The 22,376-nt window shown below is 50.0% G+C and overlaps 1 protein-coding gene across 13 annotated transcripts in view; it reads right to left on the reverse strand.

Annotated features, from left to right (window-relative positions):
- The window catches only part of TBC1D16 (TBC1 domain family member 16), an 88,496-nt gene that overhangs the window by 42,861 nt on the left and 23,259 nt on the right, over positions 1-22,376 (reverse strand). The window lies entirely within an intron of this gene.

The following is a 22,376-nucleotide window of genomic DNA, read 5'->3' on the forward strand; positions in this document are numbered from 1 at the left end:
GGTCTCCTGCATTGCCGGTGGATTATTTACTGCTGAGCCACCGAAGAAGCCCATTAATTGGCTATACTCCAATATAAAATAAAAAGTTAAAAATATATACAACAAAATGTTAAATTATTATTTTAAAAACCAAGAAACCAAATTTTACAGTGTGTCTGCAATTCTGTAAAATAACTTAAGCATCAGAAACAAACAAAAAAATAATTGCAAGGCTAGAGGAAATACACTAAAATGCTGACAATGGCTGTGTTGGCTGTAGGTAGGATTTCACCCCCTTGTTTTATCTTTTTCCTATTTTCCAAAATTTCTTTAGAAAGCAGGTATTACTTTTATAATTAAAAAAGAAAACACCCTCCAAATCATTAAAAAACATCAAAGGTAAAAAAAAAACCCAAAATAAACAAACAAAAGGCAAAAATGAAAATTGTCCCAAGCAATCAACCCACGGTTTCAACAGGCAAATGAATCAAGTGGGTCAAACAAGCACACCCGGGTCAGTACTGGAACAGTAACAGAACACAAAGGCCCTGACCCATCCCCGCCCCCGGCCACCAACCTATCTCTGGCTTCAGACACCAGCACCCACGCCCGGCCTCCCAGGGACTAAGATAGGAGCTGTCATGTGGCCCCTACACTATTGGTTTCCCAGGGCTGCTGTAACAAACCACCGTGAACTGGAAGCCTTAAAACATCAGAATCTCTTCTCTCACAGTCCTAGAGGCCAGAATTCCAAAATCAAGGCGTCCACAGGGCCGTGCTCCCTCTGAAGGCTCCAGGATAGGATCCTGACCACCTCTCTCAGCTTCTGGTGGCTCCGGAAACCTTTCCCATTCTTTGATTTACAATTGCATCACTGCCATCTCTGACTCCATGTCACACGGCCTCCACCCCCTGTCTGGGTGTCCTTCTCTATCTTTTATAAGGACATGTATCGGGATGTAGGGCCCACCCTAATCCAGTATGATCTCATCTTGATCCTTGCCTTAATTCTACCTGCAAAGACCCTTCCCAATAAGGGTCTACTTTGAGCTTCTGGGGGAACATGAATTGGGGGGACACCCTTCAACCCAGCACACACACAGTATCCAGTAACTGAAGGCATATTGAACTCTTTTCTACAAGTGAGAAGCTGGACAGTACATGGGAGGCAGGATAGCCACTCCAAGGCCAGGCGGATTCTTGGCATGCCTCCTGCCCTGCGGGTCCTGGGGTGTCTTGCCCTCATTCTTGGGGGCACAGCTCCTGGGCACATGGACCAGGACATCTCAGGTTCCTTCCCTCCCTCCACCCTCGAGGAAACAGAGGCCCCATGCCCTGAGACCCTGGCATTGAGTCAGGCCCGAGGAGTAAAGCGTCAGCGGCCAGGACCCCCCGTCTTGCGGCCACCATTATTCACTGGTCTCCATTTGCTTCTCAGACATGCATTTCCCATCGTAAACTGTGCTAAATGCTATTTAGTAGCTAATTAACTTTCTGTGTGAAGACCTCTCTAATTGCGCGCTCTCCCCGCTCCGCTGGGGTCCTCGGGGGACACAGAGCTGTCCTAGGGCATTTGTTCTGCTGTTCCTACCTTGCGGGCACAACTTCCCGCCCGGCAACAAACTGCCAATCAAGGCAGCAGAGGTCAAGGGGGACCAAATTAGGAGCCCTCCGCTGCTGCCAAACTTGCTTGGTGAAGCTTAATTTAAATAGAAAGCAAAAAGGTGATGAAAAATAATTTTCCCCAATGAAACTCTTTGCCAGGCAGCAGAAGGGGCACCCTCCTCTGCTCTCTGGAACGGCTAGTTTCTTCTTTGAAATGTTCCGACTGGAACGTGTTTATATTTTGACTGCATTGGCATCTGCCATCCATCAAACAGAGAGATAATCAGAAAATAAAAGCTTTTGATTAGCACTTGCATAAATCACCGCAGTGCCAATTACTGCACAGTCCCAATGCAGGGGGTGGGGGTGGGGGGAGGCAGCAAAGATGCCGTTGGGTTCGCCCCCACCCACTTCAGGTCCAAAGTCACCACTAGCTTTGTACACGGGTCTCAGACCTTGTACTTCGAGGACACGTCGCGCATGCGCTCCACATTGCAAGAGTACGTTCATGTCTTGAATGTGAGATCTCTGATCGTCCTCCCAGATGGACGTCCAGCCCAAGCAGATGTTTTTGATCATCACAAATACACAGAATTTCGAATCAGAGCTAAAGAGCCAGGTCCCTCAGCTCCAAGTCCTCAACACCACCCGGTGACTCCACAGTCCCCAGGACATTTTCCAGAGCCTCTGCCCGCAGGACATCCTCACTCTGAGGTCTGTGTCAGAGGACAAAGGAGAGGACAAAGGCTGTTCCTGCCACCTGAGAAAGCAGGGCTCCAGGTGGCAACTCCTGCTTGGAAAGATGAGGATGTCCCCCATCCCCCATTCCTTGCATTTTAAAAAGGGCGGGTCCCCTCCAGCAAGTCAGTGGGTTTAACCTCAGCATCCCAGTCGGGTTTCCCATTCACAAGGAATGGCTCGGCAAACTTGACCCTGTAAGAGGCTGTGACTAAGCCCTGTGTTCTCTATCCTCAGTGGGACATGTCACCCCTGTTAGGTCAATGGGAAGGTTCGGTTGAGTGAGAAGCCTGTAGCCAGCCCAGTGTGCGAGGCCCTTCCTGGGCAGGCTGGGCAGGATTGGGTCAGGGGCTGTCCAGGCAGAACCTGGGCTGCCTTTGTCATGACCGCTGGGAGGAGCTGGATTTGAGGTCGCTCTCCCTTTATCATATGGGCTCTGCTGCTGTGTTTCCCGGGCTCCCTTCCTGCAGCTGCCTTGGAGCAAAGTCATCTGGGTTATTTTGTTTACACAGAGGCCTTTGGACGTGAGGTGGGCGCAGGCATCTCTACCGCAGGCAGCAGAAGGTCAGGACTGGGAGTGATCGGGGGGCTGCAGCATTGTCCAGAGAGGAATCGGGTCTCCAGCCAGGAGCAGGATCACAGGCCCCACCCAACCAGGAGGGAATCGTCCAGAACATCTTGGTCTGGGTGTGGTGATGAACAAGCATTTCTTTAAGGATGGTTATTTTAAAAACAGAACAAACAGGTGCAGGCATGTGCCCGGTGACCAGGAACCATCACTCTCCGAGGGTGGAGGCTGGGGCTGGGAGGGCCCCTGGGAAGTACTTTCCCCCAGTTTTGTGGTTGTGGCCTCACTCCACAGGGAGAGCTTTGGGCACTGCTGCAAGCCAGTTCTCAGGAGAAAGGATGTAAAGTAGGAAGAGGAGATTTGGATTCAGAGGGGTTTGGGGGCTCTTTCAAAAGCGGCTGGCTTACAGGCGGGTGAGAGATTTTCCTTTGGGGAGCTTTCAGTATGGGGCAAGCACAAGTGTTTGGAGGTCCACTTGTCTGGAACCCTCTGAGGGTCTTGGATGTTATGTCTGTATGAGATCTAGGGGTATTCAGTCCTTCCTCAGCACCTGTGGGGGGTGGGCTCCAGGGCCCCTGAGGAAACCAAAATCCGAGGATCCTCAGGTCCCTTGTATAAAATGACAAGTATTTGCATATCACCTACGCACATCCTCCCAGATATGTTATTTATTTATTTATATTGAAGTATAGTTGATTAACAATGTTGTATTATTTTCATGTGTATAGGAAAATGGTTCAATTATATACATATGTGTGTATCTGTGCTAAGTTGCATCAGTTGTGTCCAACTCTTTGCGACCCCATGGACTGTCTGTCCATGGCTCCTCTGTCCATGAGATTCTCCAGGCAAGAATACTGGAGTGGGTTGCCATTCCTTCCCCAGGGGATCTTCCCAACTAAGGGATAGAACCTGTGTCTCTTAACGTCTCCTGCATCAGCAGGTGGGTTCTTTACCACTAGCGCCACCTGGAAAGCCTTATATGTATATGTATATATCTATATCCTTTTCCCATTATAGGTTATTACAAGAGACTGAATATAGCACAGTTCCCTGTGCTATACAGTAGGTCCTTGTTGCTTATTTTATATATAGTAGTGTATATCTGTTAATCTCAAACTTCTAATTTATCCCTCCCTTCTTTTCACCTTTGGTAACTATAAGTTTGTTTTCTACATTTGTGAGACTATTTCTGTTTTGTAAATAAATTCATTTGTATCATTTTTAAGATTCCACATATAAGTGATATCACATGATATTTGCCTTTCTCTATATGACTTACTTCACTTAGTATGATAATCTCTAGGTCCATCCATGTTGCTGCAAATAGCATTATTTTATTCTTTTTTATGGTTGAGTAATACTCCTTTGTATATATACCACATCTTCTTTATGGACACTTAGGTTGCTTCCATTATTGGCTATTGTAAATAGTGCTGCCATGAACACTGGGGTGTATGTCCTCCCATAAACTTTAAATCATGACTTATAATATCTAAATGACTTATAATATCTAATGCAATGGCAAGGCTACAATGTCAATGCCACGTAAATAATTGCTGTGTGTGCTCAATCAGTTGTGTCCGACTCTTTGCAACCTCATGGACTGTGGCCTGCAAGGTTCCTCTGACCATGGGATTTTTCAGGCAAGAAGTGGGTTGCCATTTCCTCCTCCAGGGGATTTTTCTGATCCAGGAATCCAATCCATGTCTCCTGCATCGGTAGACGAATTCTTTACCACTGGGCAACCTGGGAAGCCCAGCTAATTGCTCACATGTGGCAAATTCAAGTTCTGCTTTTGGGGACTTTCTGGAGATTTTTTTTCTCAAGCTTTTTCAGTCTGAGGTTGGTTGATCAGCAGATGCTGAACTGGTGGATATAAAGGGCTGACTCTATCTCAAATTTGGAAAAACCAGCCCGGCAATTCTGAAAGTGATTTTTTCAAAAAGGAAAAACTAAACATATAGAGGAGAATGAGAGGTCATTGAATATTTTCTTCTGACTCCAGCAAAATACTGTCAAGTTCTTCTCCCTGAAACTGTGTGTGTATGTGCGTGGGGTGTGTGGTGTATGTATGTGTGTTTGTATATACGTGGTGTGTCTGTATACATGTGACTATGTGTGTGTGAACGTGTGTTTTAAGTCAGGATCCCTGTTACCATCCAGGCTGAGCTAAACCTTCAGTTATGAAAGGACAAGAGCTTCCCCTGTGGGGTTCCAGACCCAGGTGTTGGGATTAGGAAAGAGAGGCGAAAGGTATTATGCAGGCCCAGAAATCACAGTATTTATTTACTTTGAACGTTTTCCCTGACACCTACAAGGGAGGTGCTGGCCTGGCCACCAGCCCTGGGCTCCTTGGCAAGTGGACGTCTGCCTAGTCTTTCATGTTCTTTCCAAAGTCACAAAACAAAACACTACCACCCGAGAAGTCACACCAGTCAGCCAGCCCCTCTCCCAGCTTCAGCAACGGCTGTGGCCAGTTTGTGCAAACTGGAAATAGTTTTTCTTTGTCAACTACAGAGAGCTGTGTGTTAAATCCAAACTGTACACCGTCAGCTACCAAGGGGTGCAGTGGGCACCACCCGATGGGGCTCCCCGGACCTGCTCAATCGTTAGATGGTGGTGGAAAGTCAGACATGCACAGCTTGCCTGCTCCCAGCTCCACCAGCTGGGGCTGCTCCCCTGTGTTCCGAACCAAGAGTTCTGTCAGCGCATGCCAGCAACTCAACACACCCATTCCACTGCAAAGAGGACAAGCCCCAGACCACTCACTTTAGGGGTGAAGAGAGTTTTTCTGGAAGGTTTTATGCATGGAATGTTGGTCCTTTAATCATTAATCAGCCACGAAGCAAAATTTAGTGGTCCCTGCTTGTTTTGTCAGTTAAAACCTCTCAGTATCAAAGCTCAGTTCTGCCAAGCACCATGAAGTGTGCCCTGGCCAACCCCGTGGAAAAGCCTGGGCATATCCGTGCCTCCCCCTCCTGCCAGGCTGGGCGGTGTCACCAAATCCTAGCCCACACTTGCCTCCAGGCCAGGCCCTTTCTAGGGACCCGGTACCCTCAGTTCTGCCAAGGAAAAGTCTTTCAGTCAATAAGAGAGAAAAATGTTTCCCCAAAGGACATTTCTTTAAAGATGAGGGAAAAGGCATAGGGATAAGTGGGGATGATTTCCGTCCATTACACGAATGCCAGCTCTGGGTGAAAGCACAGTGTGAGCAGCCAGGGAGTGGTGAACTGCAATCCCACTCACAGGTGGGACTCGAGGTGGCCCCAAGGGCACCCCAAATATGGGGGACCATTAAGACCCCTCACAAGCAGCACTGCTTTCCCCTGATGAAGAGGCGCTGTGAGGAAGGAGTGAATTTTGCCCTTTAAACAATTGAAGTAGAGTCCTCAGAGCTGGGGGCTACTGCTCTGGATGCGGTTAAATGCCCAAAGCCTTTTAACCAGGTCCTCGTCATCTCCATCGGCGTGATCTTGCGCAGGTGACCCTTCGGCTTTGAGCTTTGTTTGAATGACAGAGGCGCTTCCAAAATGTGGCCCTGGGTGTTCTCAAGGATGAAAAGACATGGTTTTTTACCTGTCACAGAGTAAGTCTGAACAAGCACAGCTATCTTCACCTCTCCTCCCCTTGCCAGGGCTAAGGGCCTGTGAAGAGCTCAGGGTTGTTTTAAAGGCTTATCCCCAGGTAGGCGGGGCCATTCTCATCCTGGGCAGACCAGCAAGTCTGCACAGGCGCCGTCTGCATGTGGCCCTGTCCCGGCAGAGGTGAAGGGTGCTGAGTCATCAGGGCTCGGACTCTGCCTAAGCCATCCTGTGAGCGATGACCCCAGGCATGGGCCCCAGGGCAGCCTGGAGGTCCTGACCTGTGCCATTAGGGATGCTGGCCACTTGGGCCAAGTTCACGCTGTGCTTTGGCTGAGCACTTGCCAAACTCAAAGGTCACTCCACGTATTAGCTGTTTCTGGAGGTCTGGACTTTGTGTATGGTTCCTCTGAGAAGGCAGGCATGCCTTCTGCGGAAGTCCAGTCGGCATTGGCCTGGGGACCTGTCCCAACAGGTACGCCACCTCCTGCTACTTGGCCCCAGGGCGAGAAGGAGAGGGCTCTGGGCTTCTACAGTAGCTGGTCCACAGGGCCCAGCAGGCTAAAGGGAGGCAGGGAGAGGAAAGCAGGCCAGCTTTACCAGCCCAGTTCCCACAAGCCAGGCCTGTCTCCCCAGTGACTCTCACTCATTTTGCCTGTGACCTGAGCTGCCTTTTGCTTTGCTGCAGGCTGGCAGGACTCTAGAAGATTCATTAATAGAAAAACCAGTGCTCTTGTTATAAGAAAGTAATATTAGTCGCTCAGTTGTGTCCGATTCTTTTCGACCGTGTGGACTGTAGCCCGCCAGGCTCCTCTGTCCATGGAATTTTCCAGGCAAGAATACTGGAATGGATAGCCATTCCCTTCTCCAGGGGATCTTCCCAATCCAGGGATTGAACCCAAGTCTCCTGAATTGCAGGCAGATTCTTTACTGTCTGAGCTACCAGAGAAGCCCAGGAAGAGGGGTATAAACACTGGCCCTGGCCCATCTCACCACAGGTTACCGGTAGAGATTCCTGGGGGCAGACAGGGGGACCCTCATGGCTGGCTTGCCCAGTTAGTCCCTCCCTGATGTCCCCTCCTGGATTCCCAGTGTCAATTCCCATCCTCTGGGGGTAGGAGAGGTGTGCCAGGGACTCAGGGTCCTGTTTAGGTGCCTTCCCTTCAGTGACAGGCACTCAGAAGGGTGTGTTCATTTTCCCAGTTCCCAGAAGACAACAGGGAGAGTCTAGTTTTCTAAGTTCTGGAAAAGGCTGGGGCAGCAGTATCTCCTGATCTGACCTTGACAAACCTCCCAGAGCTTCCTCCAGTTTTCCCCGCCCTCCAGAGTCTCCGAAGAACCTGCTTTCAGGGGCTAGGACTGGATTTGATTTTCAACCGCCTTAGATCCAGGTTGAACAAGCCGTGCTGAGAGCAGGCATAGGTCCCTGTCACAGGGAGGTTTGTATGGTGATGAGTCTCAGGCCCTGTTCACCAGGAGGAGACCAGGCAGTGGGAGCCCAGGCCATGGTCAGCCCCCTGGCCATGGTGCCACGGCTAGCTTTGTCGGCCTCTCCTTCCAACCCAGACAGAGGTGCACAGTTGCTGCACCAGAGCTGGTGCAGAGATGCCTGTAGCCAGCAGTCCCGGGCCACAGCAGTATGACTAGAGTTGCAGACCAATGTTGGGGTGAGGAACAATTGACACAGCCTTATGGCTAATCTGAAAAAGCTGGTTCTCAAAAGTCATGGAAGATGTGTGTAAATAACTCTTTGACTCCCTGCTTTCAATTCCTTGGGGTACCACCCCTTTATGTCTAACACGTCTGTATTAACTGCATATTATTTATATAAAAACCATTAACTTTTTTTTTTAAAGAGAGAGTGTCCAAAAAAGTAAATCCCAAACAAGGCCACCCTTGAGACTCAGCTGGGCTGTGGTAGGGGTCAGCATGTCCACAGGGGCAGTGAGAAGGACAGTAAGCAGTCTGCATCCCGCGATGAGCGCTGCCTGGCATCCCAGGTCTAACATCAGCCATGTGCCTCTGATCTGGGGCCAGAGACCAAGCCTGTCTAGCTCCTCTGGTCTCTGGGGAGGCTGTGGATGGCACAAGGCTGGAGGTGGTGGTGGGGGACCATGCCAGCAACTCTCCATCTATCAGACCCCCAAGAGAGGAGACAGAAAGTCGGCGGGGAGACAGAGGCCAGCTGAAAATAGAGACGGGACCCAGGAAAGGTGTGTCTGGCGGCCCCGCAGCCAAGAGAGTCTGGCTTGGGCCTGAGCATGTGTCCCCCTCCTCAGCAGCACACCCCCAGGCAGCCCCTCAGGGACAGGCAGTGAGAAGGGAGCGGGGACAGGTGAGCAACAAAGGGCAGATGGAACTTCCTCTCTGGGTGGGAGGTGAGGCGGGCTCAGCGGGTAGGGCACACCCCTGGCTGATCTGGGGGAAGCCTGCCATCTGCTGGGCACATACAGAGCCCTCCTCAGCTGAAGTGCCACCTCCAGGAAAATGGAGTTTCAAGGGAGGGTGTATGCCAGTCTCGTGTTCCATGGGGAAGAAGCAGGGCCATGACGCCCAGGCAGATTTGATGCTAGGGCCGGGGGAAACTGGCCGCCGCTCCCAGAGAGCCGGGCCCCGGTGGCCCTCGGCACCCCACGTCCACACCCGCCGCGGGAGCAGGCTCCTCTGCATGTCAGTCCCGTGGATCCGACAAAGACGGCTCTCTACAGCCCCTCGTGCTCTGCGGGGGCACACAATGAGTCCTTTCACCCCAGGTGGGTCTGGTGGAGCATGGCCACCTCCCCAGGGGGTGCCCGGCCGGGCGGCTGGCCCTACTACTTCACTGCTCGCGGTTTGGAAGCTCAAGCCACTGTCACTTTCAACTGCCATCAGGGAAACTTCGGAGACCTGACACCCGTGTTGGTCACATCGGTCTTACCCCGAACGTGAAAGCCTGTGAGCTCGTGCCTGGTCAGGCTCTCCCAGAAAGGAGAACCGTGACCCCGTTTAAGTCGTGGCCATTGTGCCCGTGAGCACGCGGAGCGCGGGGGAGCGTGCAGAGAGCCCACTGTCACTCGACACCCTTCCCGGCAGCCCGGCAGCCCGCCAGGCTCGGAGAGAGACTGTAGCTACCAAAAATAATCCTCCCAGTGTTTAAATATTTACAGAAGCAAGACAGATCCTGATGTCTTACCATCTACAGGGTCCGGCCCTAACCGCCAGCCCTGGGGCTCCAGGGAGAGGCCACATCCATGCCCCTTTGCTGGGTCCCAGGTCTCCTCCCCTCCCTCTCCTTTCCAGACGTGTGCAGGTCTCCCTTTCTGTGACCCATGAGACAGCCACTCTCCCTCCTTCCAGAACATTTCCACTTCTGGCTTCTTAGCCCTGTGTTACCCTGACCCTGGCAAGCACCCTTGCTGGCCCCAAAGCCCCTCAGTAAAGCCCCTTCCCACCTTTAGAGGATTTGCGCCCCATCTTGCAAACCATCAAATAAAATGTAACAGAAGAGGCATGTGGCCATCTAAGCCTGAAGGCTCATCTCCACGCCGCCTCCTGGGGACCTCCAGGGCACTTAGGAGCCACTCGCCTGTGATGGTCTGGTGGGCAAGGACAGTCACTGTGTGGGGTAAAAGGTGGGGCAATGAGGATGGAGACGTGTGAGGGCGCTGAGCTGGGAGGGGGCCAGGGGCTCAGCTCCAGGGTGGCCACACTTAGGGACCATCTGTGTCACTGCCTGCCGCTAAGGAAGGTCGGGAATTTACTCGAGGCCACCTGCTGGCACCAGAGTTCAGGCCTGCTTCCACCACTGGCCCGTGACTTTCAAAGGGCAAGCGTTTTTGCGATGACCAGTGCGGCTGGGCTTCGGCTGTTAGATCGTCAGGGAAACCATACTCTCAGGTTCCCAAAACAGATTTCCCGAAGCAAGGAAGCATATTCTGGATATGGTGGAGGGGCCACCAGGAGCCCCTTCTCCCCAACACACCACAGGCATTTAGGGAACACTGGTTGAATTGAACAGAAAATCCAAGTCAAAATGCTTTGTTTACTTTGCTGGGAATGAACGTTAAGGCAAACAGCAGAGGATACAGGAACGTTCCCATCAAAAGACAAAGGTCATTGGTCACCTCCCTCTTGCTTTGGGGGAGGATTTCATCAGGTATTGGGTTACATTGCAACAGCCACATGCAGGGGGGTGGGGGTGGTTCCCCAAAGACAGACGACAGCTCACCTGGGAGACACTGCCACGTCATTACTCTGTGACCTCACACTCAGAGCTCTCAGAAGCTCACGTGGGCCCTGCAGAGGCCCTGCCAGGGCTGCTGAAGCAAGAGCCGGGGCCCCCAGGGCCTCTGGCTTCCTGCTCCCATGCGGGGCTCTGTGCAGTCAGAGCAACACAGCCCCCTGGAGAGCATCCCCACTACCCCCTGCAACAAATCAGTGAGGGTTGCATCAAGGACCCCCAGAGGGGCTGTGGTGGTTTGTGAGCCGAGGGGGAAAGGCTGACAACAATTTCATTTCCTTGTCCTTCAACAGTCATCCTGCAATGGGACTGTCAATTCCCTGGGGAGTGTGGCCTCCCCTGGAGGCTGAACTTCTTTCTTTTCACTTCAGGAGGGTTGATGCAGTTATTTCCTCCCTGTCCTGACAGCTTTAATAGAAAGAGGCCGGCTTTCTAGAGAGCTGACAGTCCTTGAGAGGATAGTCAACAATATCATGATTCCAAGATCGACCCACGCAAGGGCTCCACCAGGCACCTGTCTTTTTGGAATCTTGCTTCCTTGGGGAACAATGGTGACTTCCAGAACCGTTGCTCCAAGCCAGGGAGGGGCCAGGGCTATAGAACCTCCCCCAAGCAGGGGCAACAGAATGTTCATCAGACCTCCCCCTAGAAGCTGCCCAGCCATCAAGGACAAAGGAAGAGGGCTAGCCAGAGAACACTAGGAAAAAAAAAAAGACAAAAACCAATAAAACCATATAAGGACACCAACCAGTAGAGGTTAGAGCTGGCCAACTCCATGGTCCTGTGCCACACGTGGCATCAAGCACTTGAAATGTGGCGAATTAAAACTGAGATGTGGTGGCTCAGTGGTAAAGAATCTGCCTGCCAATGCAGGAGACAGAGGTTCGATCCCTGATCCAGGAAGATCCCACATGTGGTGGAGCCACTGAGCCCATGTGCCACAGCTACTGAGCCTGTTCTCTAGAGCCTGGGAGCCACAACTACTGAGTCCACATGCTGCAATGACCTAAATCCCATGCTCCACAAGAGAAGCCACCACAATGAGAAGCCCGCACACTGCAGCTAGAGAGTAGCCCCTGTTCTCCGCACCTAGAGAAAAGCCCGTGCAGCAATGCAGACCCAGCACAGCTAAAAGTAAATTTTAAAAAAGCAAAACAAAACTGAGATGTGCTCTAGGGTTAACGTTCACACGAGATTCCCTAAGACTAAGTACAAAGATAAAATACTGAACATCTTCCATCAACTTTTAATATTGATCACACGTTGAAGTGGTAATATTTGGGGTATACCGGGTAATTATTAAAATTGATTTTACATGTCTCTTTTTTTACTCATTAAAATGCAGCTATTAGATACACACATTTATGCTCGACTGATTTTTGGCAAAAGTGCAAAAGCAATTCCATGGAGGAGGGTACCCCGTTTCAATGATTCTGGGGCAACAAAATATCCCCAGGCTGAAAGATAAACCTTGCCCTAAATTTCATTCCTTATACTGAAATTAACTCCAAATGGGTCATGGACTTAAATGTAGAATGTAAAATGACAAAATTTTTAGAAAATAATAGGAGATTATCTTTAGGATTCAGGACTAGGCCAGGAGTTCTTAGACTTGACAACAAAAGCAAGAGTCACAAGAGGAAAAATTGATAAATTGGATGGCATCGGAATTAAAATATTTTACCCTGTGAAAGATTCTGCTAGGAGGATGAAAAGATAACTTCAGAGATATACTTGAATATTACATATCTGACAAAAGACTAGTACGTAGAAAATAAGAAGAACTCTCAAACATAAAACAGTTAAAAAAAAGATTGTGTGTGCTGTGTGCTTAATCACTCAGTCACATCCTACTCTTTGCAACCCCATGGATATAGCCTGTCAGGCTCCTCTGTCCATGAGGATTCTCCAGGCAAGAATACTGAAGTGGATTACCATGCCCTCCTCCAGGGGATCTTCCCAACCCAGGGATTGAACCCAGGTCTCCTGCATTGCAGGCAGAATCTTTACCATCTGAGCCACCAGGATAGCCCACCAGGAAAGCCCACCAGGGAAGATTAGAATATAGGCAAAAGATATGAAGAGACATTTCACCAAAGAGAACAAGAAGATGGCAAAGAAACACACGTAAAAATGCTCAGCATCACTAATCATTAGGGAAATGCAAATTAAACCACAGCGGGGTACCACACACATACCAAAACGGCCAAAATATAAAACAGTCAGTCAGTCAGTCAGTTCAGTCACTCAGTCGTGTCTGACTCTTTGCAACCCCATGGAATGCAGCACGCCAGGCCTCCCTGTCCATCACCAACTCCCGGAGTTTACTCAAACTCATGTTCATTGAATTGATGATGCCATCCAACCATCTCATCCTCTGACATCCCCTTCTCCTCCTGCCTTCAATCTTTCACAGCATCAGGGTCTTTTCAAATGAGTCAGTTTTTCACATCAGATGGCCAAAGTATTGGAGTTTCAGCCTTAGCATCAGTCCTTCCAATGAATATTCAGGACTGATTTCCTTTAGGATGGACTGGTTGGATCTCCTTGCATTGAGCACACCAAATGCTGGCAAGGATGCAGAGAAATTGTACCACTCACCTATATTGCTGGTGAAAATACAAGATGGCACAGTTACTCAGGAAAAAAATTGGGGCAATTTCTTTTAAGACAAAACATGCAACCACCATACATATGACCCAGCAATTACACTCTTGGGAATTTCTCCCAGAAAAATGAAAACTACTTTCAGACAAAAACCCATATAGAAATGCTCACAGCAGCTTTATTCGTAAATGCCCCAAACTGGAAACAACCCATTAATATCTTTCCTTCAAAAGGTGGATAGTTAAACAAACTGGTTCATGCTCACCTTGGAATGCTACTTAGTAATAAAAAGGAAAGCACTAAAAGTACATACAGTGTCTTGGATGGGGCTCAAGGGAGTTATGCTGAGTGAAAAAGGCCCATCTCAAGGTGACAGAGCATGTGATTTCATTTATATGGAAGTCTTCTAGAGACAGAGAATACAGTAGTAGTTGCAACTATGAGGGGGAGCATATGGTAGCCATGCAGCGATGGAACTGTTCTATACCTTGATTGTGGTGGTGGTTACACAAAGCTACACATGGGACACAATTGCACAGGATTCTACATGCAGGTACACACAAATGGAGTTTGAAAGACCAGCAAGATCTGTGCATTGTACCCAACTTCATTTCCTGGTCTGGAATGCGTATTATGGTTTTACACAGGATACTGCAATCAGGGGAGGATGAGTGAAGGATGCATGGGACTTCCCTGTACATATTTTGCAACTTCCTGTGACTCTATAATTATTTCAAGATGGAGTTTTTTAAAAGCAAGACTACTAGAAAATTTTAAGTCACATATGTGGCTCACTACATTTCTACTGGGCAGTGCTGGCTTAGACCAGGAGTCAGCACGTAACGGCCAGCTATCTGTACAATCCATGAGCTAAGAATTTTTTAATAGCCTATTTGTAAGAGCAGTTTTAGGTTTACAGAAAAACTGAGCAGAAGGTACAGAGAGTTCCTAGATACCTCTCCACTCACACAGATGTTCTCCTAACATCTTGCATTAGCATGATATATTTGTTATGATTGATGAACAATATCAATACATTATTGTTAATAGCTAAAGCCCATAGTTTACATTATGGTTCATTCTTGATGCTGTACATTCTATATTGTTATTTTTGTTGTTTAGTCGCTAAGTTGTGTCCGACTCTTTTGTGACCCCATGAATTGTAGCCCGCCAGGCTTCTTTGCCCATGGGATTTCTCAGGCAAGAATTCTGGAGTGGGTTGCCGTTTCCTTCTCCATGGGATGTTCCCAACCCAGAGATCAAACCTGTGTCTCCTGCATTGCAGGTGGATTCTTTACTGCCGAGCCACCAGGGAAGCCCTGTACATTCTTTAAGTTTTAACAAATGCATAAGGACATGTATCAGCATCACAGCATCATCCAGAATAGTTTCACTTCCCTAAAAATCCTCTGTGCTCTATTCAACCCTAATGCCTGGCAACCACTGATCTTTTTTTACTGTATCCATAGCTTTGACTCTTTCAGAAAGTCATATAGTTGGAATCACACAGTCTGTAGCCTTTTCAGATTGGCTTCTCTCACTTAGCAACATGCATTTAAGTTTCCTCCATGTCTTTTCCTGTCTTGATAGCTCATTTCTTTTTAGTGCTGAATAGAATTCCCTTGTCTAGATAGACCAGCTTATCTCTCCCTTAACCTACGGAAGAATGAACATCTTGGTTGCTTCCAAGTTTTGGCATTTATGAAGGAAACTGCTACAAACAATCCATGTGCAGGTTTTTGTGCGAAGAATGGGTTTGAACATTTTTCAATGTTGAAAAAGACAAAAGGAGGGAACTATTTCATGACACATGAAAATTATATGAAATACAAAGAGTCCATAAATCAAATTTTACTGGAACCCAGCCACACCCAATCACTTTCACATTGCTAGTGGCTGTTTTCTATGGACAGAGTTAAGTAGCTACACAGAAGCCATGCCGTTCAAAAAGCCAAAAATACTCACTACACGGCCCTTTATAGAGAAGAGCTGTGGACTCTTCAGATGGACAATTACAATCCCCATCTTCAAAAGGCCAGAGGGAAGTAAACCAAAATGATAATGCTATGCTGGAAGGATTGATGACCATAAATATTTTCTTTATGCCTTTCCTCCCAAATTTCTAAAATGGACATATATTACTTAAGTCACAAGTAGATTTCCACAGCATCTTTGCTCCAGCCCCACAAGCCTCTCAAGGAGAGGGGGTGGTTCCAAACAGACCCAAGGGGCCAACAGGACTAGGCAGGTAGGGGCGACTCATGTGCCAAGTGATGACGGAAACAGGGCTGGATTTTGTTTTGTTTTTCTGTTTTTAACGTCATAGCTGGTACCTCAGCTAGGAGCCTCGCTCTGTGACCCTGTGCCTCAACCTTCTCTACAATGGGAGAAGAATACCCTTAACCTCAGGCATTGTTTCAAGGGTTAAACAGTAAGTCCCCACAAAGCCTAAGATGGGTTGAATAGGGTCTTCCAAAATTCATCTCCCAATGTGACCCTATTTGGAAACAAATTACAGATGTAATTAGTTAAAGATCCCAAGATGAGATCATCCTGGATTGAGAGTGGGTCCTAAATCCAAAGACTGATGTCCTCCCAAGAAGAGGAGCCATGTGATGATGGAGGCAGAGACAGGAGGGGCGTGGCCACGGGGAACAGCTGCAGTCCCAGGAGCTGGCAGGGGCAGGAAGGACCTCTTTGGACCTTCAAACACCTTGATTTCCGTCTCCCAGCCTCCAAAACCATGAGAATCTCTCTCTGCTTTGCTAAGTCATCCGGTTTATAGTCCTTCCTTACAGCAGCCCCAAGATACTAACACAAAGCTCTCAGGATCGGGCTGGCACTCTGATAGGTGCCATAAAAATGCCACTTTTATTTTTAGCATCCTGGTAAATGACTGCCATTTGCCTACTCTGTGCTGAGCCTTTTGGAACTGCTTTTACTCATCACCTTTCTTTGTGTTCACAGCAGCCCCACCGCACAGATGAGGAAACTGAGACACAGAGAGATTAAAACACCTTGACAAGCTCATGCCCCAGGGATCACACAGGGCTTGGTTTACACTTGACGGCAGACCTGGCCCAGCCCAGATGGCCTGCCCCTTCCTTCCCCAGACAGCATGTCTGGGCCAAACAGCCGCCCTGAGTCTCACATCAAACAACTGGGCACCGTCAAGACTCAGCCTGAATTCCCTGGCAGCCCCTCCGAGCTCCTGGAGCCAGTGGCAGCTGGCTGCCAGTGCACTTCCAGAGCTGCAGGGTAGACACTGAAGGGCCATCCTCCGCCCCAGGCAGCGCCTGGCTTCCCTGCCTGGCAGTGAGGCTCCCAGGCTGGTTCAAGGGCTCAGTCCCACCAGCTGCCCTTCTCAAATAGGCTTTCCTTTGGACCCCTGCTATCAGCCAGCCCTAGGCATGGAGCAGGGGAGTGATGAGTGACTGCCACCTTGGCTGGGGGGCTGTACATGGAGCAGGGATGTGGGGGGGGGGTGGAGAGAGAGATGCCGGCACAGAGCCTGCCGAGTGCTACAGAAACATAAGACAAGATTAGTCTTAACGACGCACAGAACAGATTGCAGGGTGTCGGGAGATGGGATGTTTTAAAGAAATAAATCTCAGCTCCCGGTTACAGAAGCACAAACAAACCCAAACAACAGATCTTTGGAAGCTGCCAGCTTCTTGGCTGCCAGGCTGCTGCTGGGGGCCCCCAGGGGGTGAGGGTGGGTGTTCCAGGAGCATCCTCAGGGCATCCGGGGCACCTGGGCTGGCCCAATACTGAGCTAGCCCAGAGATATCTTCCGGAAATTTGGGGGATGTGCCCCCCAGCACCTGGCCATCCCTCTTCTCACCAACTCTTAGCCATTCCACATCTTAAATCTCTCCAGGACCCACATTCATGCTCTCTGACCATTAGCCTCCTCTCCTGGGCAGCACAGCCCCGGAACCTTCCCTCACCCCATCCCCAGTCCCACTGCTGCTGGAATGGCCTCCGAGGACATCCACTGGCCCAGCCACTGGCCCTTCTCTGTTGCTCCCCCTCTTCATCTCTTCAGGGTCCCATCCTTCTGTCCCCTCTTCCTCTTCTTCCTTCATCTCCCACCTCTGGGAGAGGGTTCTTATTAGCTTTAGCTACTCTGGGTGGGAAGGGGTGAAAAGTGTCTTCCTTGTTTATATCACCCCTCACCCCTTGCAGTTTCTACTCCTGCAGGCTTGCCTGCCTGCCCCGAGATGGCTGGACAGAAAAGGAATGGCAAGGCTATTTATGAAAACTGCTCAAAGCAACTAAGAATCTCATGACATTGCACAGCCTGCCCCCTCACCAGGCTTCGGGTGACCAGCATGACACCCTCTGGATCCTGCCTGGCAGCCCCCCAATCAGTGACAGCACGTGGCCCTGGCCCACCCAGCTCATAGGCTTCAGGTCCTTCTGAGGCTGGATTCTCCCCAGAGCAGGGTAGGAGAAGCAGGGCCAGTTACACCAGCAACAACGAGACGGTATGAATAATTCAGGCTTTACGGCTGATACTCTGGTGTCATAGTCTTTTCCTCCTAAAGGCAAAAAGCACTTAAGATGCCATTTATTTCAGCCTGGCTCCCTCTGCGGGGTGGGCGCCGTCATGCTGTAGCAGTCACTGCCCTTGGGGCTGGCTCCATCCTTACCCTCCCTCCTCACTGCTGGGGGATGTGCCCTCCTGCTTCTGCTTGTGACCCCTCCTGCCATCCTCCCCCTAGGAAACCAGCCCCTGGGTGGGGGGCAGGGACACCTGTTCACTTGTCTGGCCTTTTTCCCTTTCTCTCTCTCGACAGAGCACTCTGAGGGGCTCCTCTTTGCAAGGAGAGTGACTACGACTCGCCCCTCCCAACCCCCCAGAAGCACAGTTTCTTCTGGGCCTGCACTGTCCAACATGGAAGCCCTCACCGCCTGTGGCTACTGGGCTTTAAATTCATTAAAGATGAAAACACTAAAAATCCAGTTGCTCGGTTTCCAGAGCCACATTTCCAGGAGTCCACAGCCACACATGGCCAGTGGTTACCTCACTGGACAGCGTTCTTCACCATGGAATGTCCTATAGGACGGCACTGATCCAGAAGATGAGTAAAGCTCAAGGAAAAGCAACAGCAGGAGGCAGCATATGTTAAATGCCACATAAACAAGATGCCTGGGGAAAGCAGCAGGAGCTTGGGGTCATGGAGAAGACCACAGTCTGGCTGGGGTTTCACCAGGGGAGGGGAGCACATTCCAGCTGGAGAGAGGCTGGGGAAGGGTGAGGCTGTGGAGAATGGCTGGCCAAACCACAGCATGCATGGGAAAAGAGGAGAGGAGAGGTCGGCAGGCAGGTGAGCACCCAAGTAGGAGCCTGGGGACAGGCAGCTGTCATCCCCCCATGGCTGCATCCAACTCTCCTGGACCCATGTCTGCGCTGGGTGGACCACCGCCCCAATGATGCCAAGGTGAGAGCCACGAAGTGGCAAGGCCACCCAGCTCATTCTGTAACCTGATCACCACCCTTCACTCAGCACACATTTACCCTGGGGGTGGGGGTGCCGAAGACAACTCTGGGGAGGAGGGTGGCAGACAATTAGCATCAGCTTCATGGGGAGGACCTCACGGGTACTAGGGGGCCTTCTCATTAACAAGCATGCACAGCAGACGGGGGTGAGCTGGTCTGAGCTATGCAGTGGCTATGAGCTATGTGATCTATTTTTTTAAATATTTATTTATCTGATTGCATCAGGTCTTAGTTGCAGCACACAGGATCTCTGATCTTCAGCATGTAGGTTCTTTAGTTGGGGCATGTGGGATATTTCAGTCGCAGCATGCGAACTCTTAGCTGCAGCGTGTGGGATCTTAGTTCCCCAACCAGGGACTGAACCCACGTCCCCTACATTGGAAGGTGGATTCTTAACCACTGGGCCCCCAGGGAAGTCCCTGGCTATCTAGTTTTAAAACTTGTCTTCAGCATATGATTAATACAGTCCCACTGTAACATTTTTGAAACATGAGAAAGAAAAAAAATGACTCATAACCACACTATTCTAACATACTGGCACAGCTTCCTCTCAACCAGTGCTGTCCAATAGGGTGTTCACATGTGTCACTTAAATTTATTTCAATCAATATCACATAAAATTAAAAATTCAGCTTGTCAGTAACACTAGCCACCTTTCACGTATTCCCCAGGTAAGCGAGGCAGTGGCGTTGTCGCGATGGCACAGATCAGGAAAGTTCTAGTGGGCAGCAGTGCTTGGATGGCCTCATTCATGCATCAGGCCTTCCCATGGATTTCAGTCAAAATGTGTACATCATTTGCTACCTGCTTTGTTTCTGATACACCATAAATTTCCACACTGCTGTATAACCTTTACTAATACTGCACAGCCTTCTGTCTGGCAGTACTAAGGTTCTGCACCCTCGGGGAAGCCAGAAGTGCCCCCTCCTCAGGTAAATGAGCACCCATGAGCACACGTACAGGAAGTCGTGGAAGACCTCAGGGGGCTCACAGGCCCTCATTAAAACTCCTCAGTCTGGAAGATGAACAGTAATGATGCATCTCTTTCTGTAGATTCTTCCCTTTTTTCCTCCATTATAAAGAAGAGCAAGATGGACATCTTCATGCAAATATGCTTTATTTCTGTAATTTAGATTGGTTCTTGGGATGAGTTCCAGAAGACACCTTTTGATTTAGGGAGTGGGAGCTGTGTTTTCAGCTCATAAATGTCACCACATACTTCCCTGTGGAGGGGGGCAGTTGAAATGCCACATAGGGGTCTAGATAAGAGTCCTGTTATATGACACCCTCATCCAACTAGCCCTAGAGACCAGGTACCTCTCAGGACATAACGAATGACAAGCTGGCCACTGATCTTGTCTGGTGGTTATTCTCACCTTCATCCCAACCCAAAACCTTGATTTCTGACACTATGGAAGGTATGGGACTGAGACAGCCACAGACCCTAACCCCTGCTTGTAGAATTCAGTCCTTGGTGGGAGGAGGGTCCATGATGGCAAGTCAGCTGCATAGCCTTCCTTGTCCACCCACTTTCCAACGGTCTTTGAACACTCACATGGTCAAGAATTTCCAGCCATCACCATGCTGGGGTGGCTATGGTAGGTGGCCTCATCTAGGGATGAGGCTGTGCCTAGCTAAACCCCACAGGTAGCACACAAATGGACACTGTCATTCTAACCACTCGACCCTTCGGTAAACTACTTGCCACATCACAAAATGTTTGAGGGACTCACAGATGGGGGGCTGCTCCTCCCACCCTTGCCCAGCCACACGCTCAACCTCCACATGTTGTTCTTTGCTTCTACCACTAGAGGGATCCCGTGAGCCAGCCTGTCTGCTCCCCCGAGGGGACCCAATTCCCAGTTAAATGAAGAGCCTCTGCTCCAGGAGCCACTACGGGCACATTCAGATCCTCAAAGACAAGCTTCCTGTGGGGTGTCTGGTCCAGCAGATGCTGGTGCTCCAGGACCTCACCCCAGACACCCTCTCTACAAGGCCCACGCCTCTCTGTGCTCTTTGGACTAGAGCCTGCCAGGTTCCTTTGTCCATGGAATTCTCCAGGCCAGAATACCGGAGTGGGTAGCCTTTCCCTTCTCCAGGGGATCTTCCCAACCCAGGGATAGAACCCAGGTCTCCTGCAATGCAGGTGGATTCTTTACCAGCTGAGCCACGAGGGAAGCCCAAGAATACTGGAGTGGGTAGCCTATCCCTTCTCCAGCGGACCTTCCCAACCCAGGAATCGAACCGGGGTCTTCTGCATTGCAGGCGGATTCTTTACCAACTGAGCTATGAGGGAAGCTCCCCTTATCACAACAGTGGCTCTCAAGCCCAGCGGCACTTGGAGACCCTTGGAGAGGTCAAACCCTGCCCACGCCCAGGCACCACCCCAGTCATTCTGGTTCAATCAGTCTGGGTGGGCCTGGGAACCAGAGGCCTTCAAAGCTGCCTGGGGTATTCTCATTTTTTGCTGGGCTGGGAAACCTTGCTCTATAGCACCCAGTGCTAGTGACCATTTAGTCCAGATTTCCAGGCCCATCACTGGGTGGGAGCTGTAGGGGGGTGGGGAGCAGGAGGGAGTGGAGACACACCAGCTTTGCTTTCAGGTCTTGAATGTGGTGGGGAGACAAAATCACAACTCAACTCCAGGAGCAAAGAAGCAGGAGCAGGCTGGCAGAAAATGCAGAGTCCAGGGCCCATCCAGTCCCTCTTGAAATCCATAGCTGCTTTTTTCTTTTTTTTTAAACTTCCAGCAACCTGTCAAGCATGGCTGGGTCAGGAACTAGGGTGCCTCCATGTAATACCTCTCACACTGCATCTCAAAAACAGTCTGTTTTCACATCAGCTTCTGACTGAAGCACACGTTCCCAGGAGGCAGGGAGGGGGACCTCACCCATGGCCATCCTGCCCCAGCCCAAAGCCTTGGCGGAAATGGACAGACTGAGCCAGAAAAGCAAACAATATGGAATTGCTGAGGCTCCATGGCGAGGGAGGGATCTCCCTCACGACACTACAGTCTTCCTTTCGAGCACACCCTGCACCTCTAAGCAGAAACATGAATGTTAAGCTAAATTGGGTGGAACAGGGGTCTGGAAGATGTAACTTGGGTTTCCAAAGCATGACCACAGAAAGGACTCATGACGGGGCAGCCAAACTCCCACATCTGACAGACGGCACCCAGCTTCAGGTTAGGAGTCTGCACGCAGTACAGAATAATGTTTCCAAATCCAACAGGAGGTGAAAATTGCTGGGAGTATTAGCCAGTCATAAAAATGAATGAAGTCCTGACACACTTGGATGGACCTTGAGAACATTATGCTCAGTGAAAGGAGGCAGACACGAAAGGACACAAGTTGCATAATCCCATTGACATGAAATGTCTAGAACAGGCAATCCACAGAGACAGAAAGTGGCTGAGAAGGGCTGACGGGGAGTGACTGGCAGCGTGGCACCACCAGGGGGAGCTCTGACAGAGCCCCACTGGCAGCGGGACTCAGGCAGGGCTTCAAGTTTCCTTTTCAGCCTGGTTCCCTAGTGGAAAACAGGCACATGGCTTAGGGAACCTCATGGGGC

This window comes from Giraffa tippelskirchi, chromosome 3 (assembly GCF_054371585.1).
Source record: "Giraffa tippelskirchi isolate mGirTip1 chromosome 3, T2T-mGirTip1v1.2.pri, whole genome shotgun sequence".
In the NCBI taxonomy this organism is placed as follows: Eukaryota; Metazoa; Chordata; class Mammalia; order Artiodactyla; family Giraffidae; genus Giraffa; species Giraffa tippelskirchi.